Source organism: Acomys russatus, chromosome 20, assembly GCF_903995435.1.
Source record: "Acomys russatus chromosome 20, mAcoRus1.1, whole genome shotgun sequence".
Taxonomy (NCBI): Eukaryota; Metazoa; Chordata; class Mammalia; order Rodentia; family Muridae; genus Acomys; species Acomys russatus.
In genome coordinates, this window is record NC_067156.1 from 43,870,413 (window position 1) to 43,884,898 (window position 14,486).

The following is a 14,486-nucleotide window of genomic DNA, read 5'->3' on the forward strand; positions in this document are numbered from 1 at the left end:
ATTTAACCTCTGCCATCTCTGTTTGAAGCGTTCCCCCTTAAAAATAGACACCTCTCCCAGAGCTCCAGATATAGGCTGCTGTTCTTCAGCATTTTTACTGTTTAATCATCCTGATTAAACAAGAGGAACATTGTCATTAACACAAAAATATTTTTGAATGAAAATATTGTTTATTTACATCTTCCTGTAAGGAAGAGAAGCTCCAAACAAGTTACTTAAATAACATAAAAATTAAAACATGAAATTTTTATTTTTCAGGTAGGATTCTTTTCACTTATCTGATTTAGAGAAAGAGTTAAAAAAAATTCTTAGCAATAGCCAGTGAGAAAAGTCTCTTGAACAAATAGGTACCATAAATGATGGGTCAGACAACTAGGAAACTATCAAAATAGAGCTGCCTTCTTGCCTTTTAGTCCTCCAGTGATGTATATCTGGTTGACCTCAGATTATATGACCCAAGTCATCAAGAATAGTTAAGGGTTTCTCCATGTTTCCTTTAAAAGAAGTTGACAGAGAGAAAGCAAAGTTAATATGTGAAGACGACTAAATTTCATCTAGGAACTTAAGTTTCCTCTGAAAAGATATGGAGAGCATGCATTAGGCCATAAACTTGTACCTGATTGTTATCCAGTCTCAAAAGCGCTATGACCCTTTCTTCCAATTTAAAGAAGAGCACTAGAGTAGGACACAGGTGGCCTACGTGTCACCAAGGAAGGTGATGAAATGAATACATGGTGCTCAAGCTTGTGTATCTGCAAAGCAGAGAAAACTTAACTTGAGATATTGGAGAAACAGAAAGTTGAGAAACTAAGAGGGAATCACACAATCTATTATAACCATTTGCAACTCTTTACAAAGGAAAAACTCTACAACACACATTTCTGGGGATTTCCCATATTAGTAGAAGAAAGTGTTAAAGATGCTTAAGTGAGTCCCACTGAGGGCATAGATTAGCATTAATATTGCAATGAAGTCTATCTGTGTGGATCTTTCTTCCCCTAAAATGTTCAGCAAAAGCTTCGGAGATCCTTAAAGATTATTAAGGTAGAGATATACTTGTGTTAATTTTATTTTTAAACAATAGCTGCACATAATGGATAATTTACCTAACCAATAAGGTTCACTGCACTGGGGCTCTTTGAATTCTGATTTGGGTCTAAAAGCTGTCACAGGGTGAAAAATAAAAATAAAGTACACTTCAATTCAACTTGCCTGTTGTCAAAGGTTAGTCTAGGAGTCCCCATAAAACTGGCACGTCAGGCAACCAAATCCTGGGGGTCTTTGTGGAGGCTGGTGTTCTTATAAATGAATCACTGAATTACAGAAACATTAAGGCACCCCAAAGAACTCCTAGCCTCCACAGCAAGGGTTGTGGCATTACTCACAGATATAGAATTTAAAAGTATTTTTTACATAGAACTTAACTGTTACAAATCTTTAAATTAACCAAATAAACTAACTGTCCTCAAGAATTCAACCTAAATGCCCAAGGACCCAGAAAAGTAAGAACAAGATAAAGATGATGTGGCCCAAGATGGCCCTGCTCCTTCAGGCTCTTGGCTCACATTAGCCAGAGTGGAGAGGCATAGAGACCATTTAACTATGAATCAAATAGTATTCAAAGTGGACTTGGCCCTTTAACCTTTGACTTTTTTAGAGCAAGATGTAGGAAACAATTTTAAATGCAGGTTAAAGTCCAGGTTTGTTTTCTACCTCCTTTCCCCAAGAAGCCGAAAGTGCACAGATGAGCTGTTAGCTGTGGGTCACCATATTTATAAAACTGACCAGCACTCCCAGGTCACAGAGTCCAGTCTCCTCATTCTCACCCATTGTGAAATAGAGGTGGAGGTCTCATTTGACCACATATTCTTTCTGTCGCATGGGAGAAAGGAGGCTAAATGCTGCTGTGCAGACGAGATCAGCAAAGAAGAATTCGATTTCCAGCTTAACATCAAGGGGTATTATCAGCTGGAGGACCTGTGCGAACATGCATAAATATTGCCTAAGAATAGTGTTTTTCCCCCAACAAGTGCATTTATAGGCATAATCTCCAGTTGCATCTTAAGTTGGTAAGAGACAGTGAGTACACCAACTGCAGGGCTTCTTTCTGTCTTTATTTACTGCATTGTCTTCCTGTGGCCACAGTTTGTGTCTCTTGTTTTGGCAGTGAGAAGGCGTATACTGGTGTTGGGAAAGGACCTTTCATATGATGACAGAGGTTGCAGGGAGGCCTACTTAAGTGTTTCTTTAGGTATTTGTCTCATTTTAAAAGCTGTGACTAGGACTTCATACTTGTCTAATTAGCATGCATGGAACATCTTGATGTTTGCTGACTGTTTTATAGGCCTCCATTAGTCTCCACGGTACCCCTCAAGGGTGGGTCAGTATTACCACCTACAGTTTACATATGAGGAAATTTAAGACACAAAAGGGTTATGTGATTTGTACAGGGTCACCCAGCATGTGAGTCTAGCTAATAAAAGACGACTGCAAACTCTTTCCAAATAAAAAGGGCTTACAAATGTGAGCAGCACTGGCGGTATCTCAGGGTGAGTAAAGTGCTGTCTGGGACTAGGGGTGCTTGAGCTCCATATGATGACATTTTTTAAACTGCAGGCTGGTTTTGAGACAGTCATTCTCAAACCTGAAATGTCTGTACATTTCTAAACTCATAAGCTGCGGTATGGAAGTAAGATTATCTGTACCTTGAAAAGGCTCCTGGTTGGGAGATGGAGGAAGAGGTCTGATGCTCAGCCCGTCGAGAACCACCACTCTCGAATTCAATCAGAAGCGAAATCCAACCACAAAACACTGTGGTTCAATTCAGGGAAGGATGTCTGGTGTCTTCCAGGCCTCTGTTCAACCAGATCATGATTATCATCAGCAAAGGAACCACAGGCATGAAATAACTATGACAACCACGCATTGTCCCAGGAAGTCATGCAGACATTAAGGTTTATTTGAGAACCGCCAGTCTTTGAGATTTATAATTTACTGGATTGAGTAACTATACCAATCCAGTCTTTAATTATTATTTGGCTCACTTTAATGTTTTAACTCTAAGTGCCTTGGGTTTCTTCACAGTCCACACAGGGAGATCCAATAAGCCCTGCTCATGCATCCTCTTGTCACACATTTCCTGAAAACTTGCTATATGGAGACTATATGGAAAAATAATTATGGGTAAAAACAAAACAAAACAAAAAAACCCCAATAGACTAAGAAACAAAATACCCTAGACTATTAAGCCATACATAGTAAATAATAATAAAAAGTGAAAACAAAGTATTAGGTAGGCATTTTTCATAACTGTTTAAAGTAGAAGGAACTCAAATGTCCACAATGTAGTAATGCATAACTAAATACAATGGACTATCATTCAACAATAATGTAAGGCTGTGGAATTTACTCTGTGGTCAGGTTGCACATGCCTAGCAGGTATGTGTAACGTTTGATCCCAAGCACAAACTATCTCCACCAAAAGCCATAATACAGTGGAATGGAGTATGTATACATGCTATAGCATGGATGGGTCTGGAAGACATTATTCTAAGTAAAAAACAGCCACAAGGGAGTGTAAAAAAAGACACAGGGATACATATTATATGATTCCATTTATATGAAATGTCTCTAATAAATGAATGTTTGGTTACCTCTGGCTGGAAAAGGAAAGGAGGAATGTGGACTGGGATTTCTTTGAGAGGTGATGAAAAAAAAAGTCTTCCAAACATGTGTGTAATAGTTGCACAAGTGTTGATCACACTAAAAACTGCTAAATTGTATACTTTAAATGGGAAAATCATGTGGTTTTGGAATATGTTTCAATGAGATAGGGAGGGAGGGAGGAATGGAGAAGGAGGAAGGAGGGGAGAGGGAGGGAGAAAGGGACGGAGGGAGACAGACTGAGACTCCTGAAGGAAGAGTGATTAGTATGGTAGAAGAAAAGTAGTAGGAAGTGTTGTGAAGAAAATAGCATTTGAGCAGTCAAGGAGTGACTTTGTAAGGTGTATTGGGTAGAGTGAGTCATGCTCAAAGACACGAAAGTGGTGGGTGGTGCTTTCATGCAAAAACAAATTACCTAGAATAAATGGTATTTAGGACACACAAAGGGGACAGTAGGTCGGGTCTAGATGACATCCTGAGCCTCGGAATTTGGTTTTCTTTTCTTTCTGTTTTTAGAAGGGAAGCCATAAGCATTTATCAGCATCTCCCAAGGTTTTGAAAGGATTATTGGAGAGGGTCTGCTGAAGGTGTGAGAGAGCAGTGAGAAAGGGAAGAAAGGCTATTGAAATGTGTGAGTGTGAGACGGAATGATGGAAGCAGACAGATGAGACAGGACAGTGAAGAAGTAGGATTATAAAACCCACTGGACACCAGGGAGGAGGTGAAAAAGCACAGGTGTATTCCTCACCATCCCAGACTACACAGAGGACTGGATCTGGTTTGATTTGTTATTTAGAATCATAGTATAAAAAGGTTTTGTTCAAATAACCAGCAACCAAACTGTAGCTGACCTTGACGACAAAGGTCTGATTACAGAAACCCCTATATTTTTAAACAAAGGAACGTGCTTTGTGCATCAAGGGTGGACTGAAGAAGAAAACAGCATCCTATCAGTCTGCGAGCACTGTGAAAGCAGACCTTCCCTTGTTGATGACCTGGCTATTTAGGCCTGTCTGAGATGACTAAGTATTCATCGCTTACTCAGATAGCTTCCCTAGAAACACTTCCTTTGGTGTGAGCAACTTGGATTTACTGCCTGGGCAACGCCTCCCATCCACCACCCACACTGCTCCTTGGCTCGGTCCTCATCAACAGGTGTTCACAAGGATCGTTTTTGTTTTGCTTCGAATAAGGGTGCCGACTCTGAAAAGCATAGGCCGAATGTGTCACGCATCTTAACTTTCCTTTACAAGTGTTCAGTGGGAAGAACCGAAGCCCTTGAGCCTCAAGGGTAAAGAAGACAAGGACTGCTGTTCCTCTCACTTGAGTAAGGCCTTGCCTGAGTTTTCCAGTAGGAGGAGAGGCAGCCAGATCCTGAGCAACAGTAGAAGCTGTTTCTTCCAATGAATGCTTGCATGCCCCCTGGGATCTATCTGTTAAGGTGTCCTCTGTGGCCGTTGGGAGGTGTTGCGATGGCATGTCTGCTGCTTGTAGAATTTGAGAAGTGTCCCTGAGAGATGCCTTACAGTTTACGAAGCGGGCTGTACCATTTAGAACATCACTCAGGGAGATGTGCTCACCTGAGCCTGTCAGTGAGCAGTGATTACAACTCAGTTTTGATGACAGCTGCTGGTAGAGCTAATGACAGCAGTCTGAGGTGATTAGAATATGAGGGCTCACCTTTGAGGGCTAGGAGCGCAGGTTCAAACAGGGGAGTCTCAGGTAAGCAATGGGCTTCTTCCCCACTGTGGAAATGAAGAGAACAAAGACCAGAAGGTCAGATAAAGACTTAAATAATGCGGCACTGCTATGGATATCTGGAATGAGTTAGTTAAAATGGCTGCCACTGGCTATGTGAGGAACCACGAGGAAACAATTAACTTTTGACCGTCATGTATGTAGTTTGTTAATGTAGCTAGTTTGGGCAAGAGGCCACTTGTGTATGATTTTTGCATAAATGTCCTTGGTACCAAGAGCACATTCTTTTTCTGGCTGTTATATCATCCAATGGATTTAAGTTCTCAGCTCTTGGAGACTATCAGTCTCTTTCTCCCTAGTCCCAGCTCAGTTATTTCCCATTGCCTCTGCATAGTGCTGTGATTTGCTCATCTATTAAAGGGTTGGTTCCCAGGTTCCGGTGTATTGGGAATTTTTAAAGGGTGGAACTTTGAACAGGTAGGGCCCTCAGGGGAAGAGAGCTAAATCACTGGGGGTGTGCTCTTGGGAATGAAATTGGGAACTTGGTCTCCTCCCGTGTTTTTGTTTCCTGGTCACCATGAGGTGAGAACTTTGCTATGTACACCCTGCTACTGTAGTTCCTTGCCATGGGCCCAAATGCAGCAGAGCCAACTAACAATGTATTAAGAGCTCCAAATTATGAGCATCTCTTAAGTGTATTCTTTCAGATGAGATATCAGTAACAGAAAGCTGACTACCATCCTCATCTTTGGATTTGCCTCTTCTTCCCCAGTTAGTTACTTATTTCTTTGAGACAGGGTTTTGCTATGTATCCGTGGCTAGCCTGGAACTCAGAGATCTACCTGCCTCTGCCTGTTGGGTTGCTGGGATTAAAGCTTGTGCCGCCACACAGGGCTGGAGCATCTTTATGGTGTAAACTTGTTTCCAGTGTGAGGTGTGGACGAAGCTCCTAGGGATCAGAAGAGGCTAAGATACTGTGTTATGGTTTGGGTGTGAACTGTCCCCCACAGGTATATGTGTTTGAATACTCGGTCCTCAGATGTTGGCACCTTTTTTGGAGGTTGTGGAAACGTTAAGAGAAGTAGGGCCTAACTAGGTCTTATGTGTTATAGCCTAGTCTCACTTGTCCTCTGCTTACTGACCTACTGAAATGTAACAAGCCTGCCCCAAGTTCCTATGTGGATGGAGGCCCTTAGCCATGTCTTCCACAATTAAATCCTTCCTCCTCAAGTTGCTTTCTTCAGGGACATGGACACTGATGGAAAAAGTAACTAACACCCTTGGAATCATCCTGTCTCCTATTTTTGTGTCTCTTATTTGGAGGCTCTCTATCTTTTCTGCAGGACAACTGACTTGGACATGACACAGCATCATCCTTTTGTCGATCTGGGGTCTCAGAGGACACTTCCTGAACATAACCAGAAAGCCTGTAACAGCCTATGCTGAACATACTTTACTGAGGTCTACAACCATGCTCCTAGGACTGTGGAAATCACAGTATGCTTCTAACTGGGCAAAGCGTGTTCTCTGATCTGATAGCGCTGTGTCAGTGATAAAAAAGCATCACATTATGGGTTTGGTGAGAAAAGATTTAATTCCAATGTTTGAAGATTGATCTTTTGGAGAGAGCAAAAAAGTCAGAGTATTAAAAAGATATCAATGAAAAATGACCTTGCCTTGTGAATAGAAGGAAGCAGTCCTGACTTCAAAATAACGATGAAAATTTAGAAGGATTGCAAATCCATGGTTTAAAGATGATGATTTGATAATAGCATGCCAGTGGGACGATCAGACCCTTAACTGCTCCCTTATGGTGAGGCAATGTCTCTATTTAAATGAACATCTTGTATTGAGTGTTTAAAGCTCCCTTCTTTTCTCCTCCCCATTATTTAGTTTTTTTTTTTCAATTGTTCAGCATAACTAAAGAGTCTTAAGCAGGGAATTGCACATAATTATAGGTTCTGCACCAGTAGCAAAGTGATGTTTCTTCTTAAGTATTCAAAATCATCAACTTTACTCTTCTTCCCTCCATTGGACAATTTAGTTAAAATGGCAATAGTATTACTGTTAAAGGCATCATTTGGCCTCACTCTGTGCAGATTACAAAACATAGTAAGAACTATACAACATATTCTCCATGTATAAACAGAAAATACCACTATATGTGACTAGGGCAAGAGAGGGAATATTGGCTCTAAGTTGTACCTATTAATAAGGCGACTATGCTGGACAGGTGGTGGCCTGCATCTTCCAGCTGAGAGGTTACTTGTGCTGCTGGGTGAGAACTCTGCAGCACCATTGCCCTTTCCACCTTTGCTTCATTACTGCCTTTGAGAAATCTGACACTGCTAAAACCCCTAACTTGAAAATGCTTCACAGAGTAGGATCCTTGCCAAATTCAGGGATCTTGCTAGTTTGCAAGGCAAGAGATGTCATGCAGAACAAAAGACTGATACTACAAGCCAATAGTCGCAACGGGAATAAATCTTCCAGTCTGTGTTCCGAACGTCTTAATTTCTCCAGCCTTCAGAGGGAGACTGACTTTATTTTGAGAGTAAATTTACAAAGTAATATTGGATGGGCTATAGTTAAATCTCAGTTCCTCTGGCAGTTCTTTCCCAAATTTCCCCTTCCCCGCCTTTCTCTCTGTCTGTCTCAGTCAGTACCCATTTTCCTTTCTCGGTATTAAATTCATGACAAAGAACACAGAGCAATGCTTTACTTGCTAGGCCAAGGAATAAGCTGTTCTGTGGAAGAGGGCTTCCCAAGTGATAGTTAGTTTAGTGCCATTGTGTATCTGGACACTTCTGACTCACTGTTTTCATTTATTAATTTCCCTCTGCATGTGCATACGTGTCATGCCTATGGAGTCAGAAGACAGTTCTCTCCTTCCACCCTGTGGGTTCTGGGAATTGAATCAAGGGGATCAGGATGTTTGCCCACTGAGCCATCCTGCCACCTCTTTACCCATTAACAATTTCTCCTTATATTTATTTTGTGCAGGTGTGCATATGTGTGTAGAAACCAACTATGTGAGTCCCAGATACTGGATTCAGGTCACTAGGTTTGGCAGCAAGTGCCATTCTCTCCAAGCCATCTCACAGGTCTGTTTTTTCATTTTTGAGGATGTTTTAAAAATGGGTTGACCTTGTGGTAGGGACTCGGGATGGCTGGGGTCTTCTGCATAATACAGTCCCGTCCTGCTGTCAGGGTTCTGGAGGGGAGTTACAACATGTTGATGCATGCAAGTAGCATAGTTTGGTCACAGACTCAGCTTGCCTTTAGCTTGTATCATCTCTATATCCTGCTGTTACGGAAGCACTCCAGAGTCTCTATAGTTACCAGTCTACCTACCCCATTTCTAAGGACAGAAAGTTTTCTAGCACTAATACCCCACACAGAACATTTCAATATGAAAAGGGATGTTCTTGGCTCTCATATGGGACCCTGGCTGGACTTGTTTCTGTTCTATTGACAGGCATTGTGTTTTAGTGTTGCTATTCTCCTAGTGTTGTATGAATCTAATATTTCTCCTCTTTCCTGAAGGTTTATGTTTCAGGTTCAGTTCAGAGGTTAGCTATGTAGTTATCTTCTTTGAACCAGAGGGATGGTAAAATGCCAAGTATCACTGCCTAAACTTGATGACTACAGGCTAGTCTTTGCTGGCTCTGCCTCCAAGGTCAACATTTATTTCCACATTCATAAACAGAAGATCTGTGGCAGGTACTTATGGTCATAATATTGTGTATACTGGTCTCCATGGTGAACAAGAGCCATGTATCTGTGGACCAGGAAGGGTTATCAAAGTTTCCTTTCCAGAGTTAGGGCCACCCTGGGGGTCCTGACCTCCACTGATGAACACTAACCTTCCCCCCAAAAGATGAAGGCGGCCTACCCTGGGACTGGCTGGGACTACAGAGATAATTTTCCAGATCTTTTCTGAATATTTTTTCTTAGAGGCTCAAACGAGGTATCTGTGAAACTTTCTAAGAGGTGGGAACTTTCTGGATCATTGATTCATTCTACTGTAATTCCCTCCACTCTGCCTCTTCCTTCCCACAAAACCATCTGACAATGTAAACAAATGCATCTACTTCCTATTGCTATGGTAACAATTGGGCACACTTCTAGTGGTTTAAAGGAACATAAAATGTATGCTCGTATAGTGCTTACTAGTTACTTTTCTAATGCTGTGATAACATACTGTGACCAAAAGCAACTCACAGAAGAGTTTCTTCTGGGTTATGGCTTCAGAGGGGCTATCCACACATATAGTGAGGAAGACATGACAGCAGGCAGCTACAGTAGGAAGCTGAGAGATCACATCTCTCACACATAGGAAGCAGAAAAAGTGGAGGTACAAAATGGAACAAGGCTGTAAACTGACCCCCATGCCCCAGCCCTGACCCCAGTGATATACTTCCTCCAACAAGGCTGCACCTAAAGGTTCCATTATCTCCCAAATAGCACCACCAAATACAGGAGCCCATGGGCAACATTTTTTCTTCAAACCACTTCTGTAAGCTAGAAGTCAAGTTCACCTTGCAGTGGACTTGAGGTGTCAGCAGGGCTGTTCAGTCCGAAGGTGCTAGAGCAGTGGTTCTCAACCTTGCTAATGCTGTGGCCCTTTAAAACAGTTCCTCACGCTGTGGTGACTCCACAACCATAAATTATTTTGTGGCTGCTTTATAATAGTTTTGCTAGTGTTATGAATCATAACGTAAATATCTGTGTTTTCCAATGTCTTCGGTGACCTTCTCAAGGGGGTGGCGACCCACAGGTTGAGACCCACTGCTCTAGGGAGATGCTGTTGACCGTCTAAGATTCCTAAGCTCATGACTTCTTTCTTGGTTCAGGCTAACCTCTCGCTTCTGTTGCCACATTTCCTTCTTTCTTTTCTGCAAACAAATCTCCTATCTCCATTTTATATGGACATGCGATTCTCCATGTTGAGGCTCACACTTTTGGAGTTCCTTCTCATTGTAAGTAACATTCTCAAGTCTGGGAACGAGGGCCGAAAAAGCTCAGGGAATATTTGGTTTATGGCAGGACTGATTTCCTCATTTCAAATCTGAAGTGTCTTCAGTCTCTGTCCTAAATTTCTTGACATTTAAAGCTACTGGTACTGTGAGAAAGGCCCTCTTCTGAGGAGACAGTTGCATGTCCACTGATGTGGTACTTTTCCTCCTTGAATGCAAGCCCCTGGGAGAAGGATCTCTGCATCAGGGTTGGTGTGCTAGCCCCAGTGCTTGGAACACTGCTGGTGTTATTGAATCACAGCTACCGCATAACGGAAAATGGATAAGCTCCTCCCATTTCCAGTTCTGTCATCTCTCATTCCGTCTCTGGCAACTTCTTCTATTTTAGTATGTAAAGATACTCCAGGTCTTAGTACCTGCTTGTTTTCTCCTTAATATGCCTAGTGGATGAAATTCCAACTATACCCCGTGGCTTTTAAATCTGTACCTCAAACCTAGACCTGCAGTTTGCACTCTGGATTTTAATCTGTACCTGGATGTCCCACAGTATGGCAAATTCACGATGTGTCATTTTCCCTAGCTATCAAACAACCAAAACCTAACTTTCTCATCCACCCTCTGTCTCAGGGAATAAGTACCAGGTTTTATCCTACAGCCAAAACAAAAACACTGGACATCCACCGAGCCTTCACAGCTGCGTTTCCCAAACCTCTACCACACCTTCCTAATGATCCCATCAACCTGTCTGAAATTCTTGACAGTTTTTCTGCAGAGCATTCCGGTTCAAGCCTTCTCTATTTCCACAAAGTGGGATCTAAATGAACTCACCACACTGTCCCTCTTGACTTCTGATGAGTATAATGACACACTCTTAACTGTTTTGCATGAATACTAGTTATTATACTATTGCTGCCCTGCTCCATTCTCTGATGCATGGACAGGGACTATGATCATGATCTGCATGACACATGACCTTGGTCACCACAACCAACTGGGCTCTGTCTCAAAGGTGACTTCTCTCATAGTTTCAGCCAACCACCTTACACTCTGGGTGGCAGTTTGAAAAATATGAATAAAGTTTCTACTGGAATTTCAAAATAGAGAAGCTGAAGGGAGTTGGCTGTAAGCTGCTCAGAGCACTGCACGGCTGAATAGAAACCTCAGGAGGGATTGTGGGCATGGGCAGGCTGCAGCTTTGCAGCAGGAGATATAGTATATGAGCAGGGGAGCTGGGAGCCTGGAGAGAATGAAAGCCAGGCCACTGTGAGAGGCCGGCAGTATCTGCTTCCCATGGCTCGTAATAGCATGCGGTATTGTGATTTCTGTTGTAGATGCCCATAAAGTTGTTAGGTTATTAAACCAAAATCCTCCTTTGAGTGAATGCTGTTTTCTCAAATGAACTGTCCAAACAGTATGTATTCCAGTAAATTCTTATGACATTACAGCATGGCATCTCTAAGGAAGAGATCGCATGAGTATTTGAGAGCAGCAACAGAAGACCCAAACTCAATGTTCCTTCTGATCCTTCTTAAAGTATTAGTTAGAGAAAAGGGAGAGCTACATCACTTTGGAGGTAGATATTGAGCTTATGGTATAAATCTTTAGTAAGAAAAAATAATCCTGGAAACATAATTTCAGACAGTGCCTGCTGCTACAAACACCACAGGAAAATGACTGTGAGAAACATTCTGATACTCGTCAACAGTAGCATAATCAAGCCACTTTTTAGATACCACATTTCTAGGTATATGTTTTTCTCTTTATCAGCTACTGGGACCAGAGGGATCGTGGACGATTTCCAGGAATCTTTATCATATAACCATGCCTCCCTCAGATGAAAAGTAAAGTTGTTGAAATTTATAAGTAAAAAACATTAGGCCTGTGTAATCAATGCTTAGAATATGGGATAGCTATAGTGAGCTTATAAATGCTATAATATATAATAATAAAATAATACATAGTAAAAATATATAACTAATTTTATTCTGAAGGTATCTTATACTAGGCCTCTTTAATGCTTGGCCTACACTTGGTCAGGGAAGACAGACAGACAGACAGACAGACAGACAGACAGACAGACAGACATACACACACACACACATTTCTCTGGACAAACAAAATTGTAGCTTCTTTCATGACAGCAAAGATGCTTGACCATCTCTCAGATAATTGCCAAAGAAATAGACTACTGTGTTCTTACTTGGGACTACATCCAGCTCTCTGATACTCTCACTGACAGCCTTCTCTCTTGCTAGCAGATGACTCCACACACTAATTTGATAGGAACTAAGTGAAAGCCTATCTTTCTTAACTTTTTTTTTTTTTTCAAACCCTCTCAATATCCTCCCTTGAATCTTCTGCAATCTTTGATGTGACCTAATAGTTTTCTGGACATTATTGTTTTTTAAAATGTCTTAGCCAATATATTAGTTTAAGCATCTTATAAGTAAGGTTTTTTTTTTTTAATTTTTTTTTTTTTTTGTTTTTTGAGACAGGGTTTCTCTGTGTAGCCTTGGCCATCCTGGACTCACTTTGTAGACCAGGCTGGCCTCGAACTCACAGCGATCCACCTGCCTCTGCCTCCCGAGTGCTGGGATTAAAGGTGTGCGCCACCACGCCCGGCTGAGTTTTTTTTTCTTTCTTTCTTTTTTTTTTTTTTTTTACAAAGGATCTTATTTTATAGCTCTGGCTGTCTTGGAGCTCACTATGTAGAGGCTGGCTTTGAACTCAGAGATTTGCCTGCTTTTGTCTCCTGAATGCTGGAAGTAAAAGCATGTACTGCTGCACCGAGCCACATTGTAGATTTTTTTTTTTTTGAAAAAAAAAAAAAAAAAAAAGCCCTCTGTTGAAACTATTCTGACAAAGTACTATTTAACCTTTTGCCTCTGTACTTCCTAGACACCATGACACATGGTAATACTAAGCAGAATATTGCTTCAGAGGAGCCACATTCCAGGCTGTATGTTCAACCCTACTGTTGGGGTCTGGCTTGGAGTATTTGGATACTGCTCAGAGACTCACTAAACTGATGCTGAGGTACTATCTAAGGCAGTGGGTTTTACTTAGGGTTAGGGATTCTTTGAGCTCACTGATCACTGGCAGAACTACTTCCTTGAAGTTATGACTAATGGCTCCATTTTCCTTCTGGCTGTTGTCCCAAGAACTATTTACTTCCTAGAGACTTCCCCCAGTTTCTTGCTATGTGGCTCCAAACAGGCAATTCATATGACAGATATTTTCTTGCTTCCAGGCTAGCTAGAAACGACCTCTCTGACTTCTCTGAAGCTTTTCAGTGGCTCATCTAATTAGAGTAAGAACACTCAAGATAACCCCCCCACTTTGTCATTTAATATAACATAGCTACACCAAGAACATCTCTACCCACACTCATAAGGGAGGGAATTACATAAGAGTGAGGACACTGGTGTCATTCTAGTCTGTCTACCACAGGGCTCAATGCATACAGTATCCCCATGTACAAATTATGAACACTGCTGTTCAATTATAAGGCTTTTTAAATAGTAATTTTTAGACTTATTTTACTCTATGTACATGAATGTTTTACTTGCATACATGGATATGCACCATGTGTGTGCCTACTGGAAACTCTGGAGCTGGGGCATGGTTGGTTATGAGCTGCCTAGGGCTGTGGGTTCTGGGAAATTAACCTGGGTCCTCTGGAAGAGCAACAAGTGCTCTTCACCGCTGAGACATCTCTCCAGCCCCTACAAGGCTTTTGTTTTGTTTTGTTTTTAATGGTGACATTGGAGGACTTACTTTGTTTTGAACCCACAGAGGCTGGAGTTGCTGTGTTTGAAGCACTACAGAAGCCCAGAGAACATTAGAAATGCCAATGTTCTGGGCAAGACCTGGCCCAGTGGCTGAGTGGCTGGGTGACCATGGACTAAGTCCCTCCATCCCTGAATTTTACATTCTTCCTCATGTATGTAAGGACAATGTCTAAGGTTGGTGTGCTACAATATTCTATCATTCTAAGACTAAATCACACTGAGCACTTACAGATCTAGTAGCTCATGATATCCCAACAGTTCACAAAAGACTTTCATAGGGATGTAATGTAAGGGAAAAGGCAGCTTTGTTTCTAAGTGAATCCACTCTGATGTTTGCCAAGTCTGACATAATGTA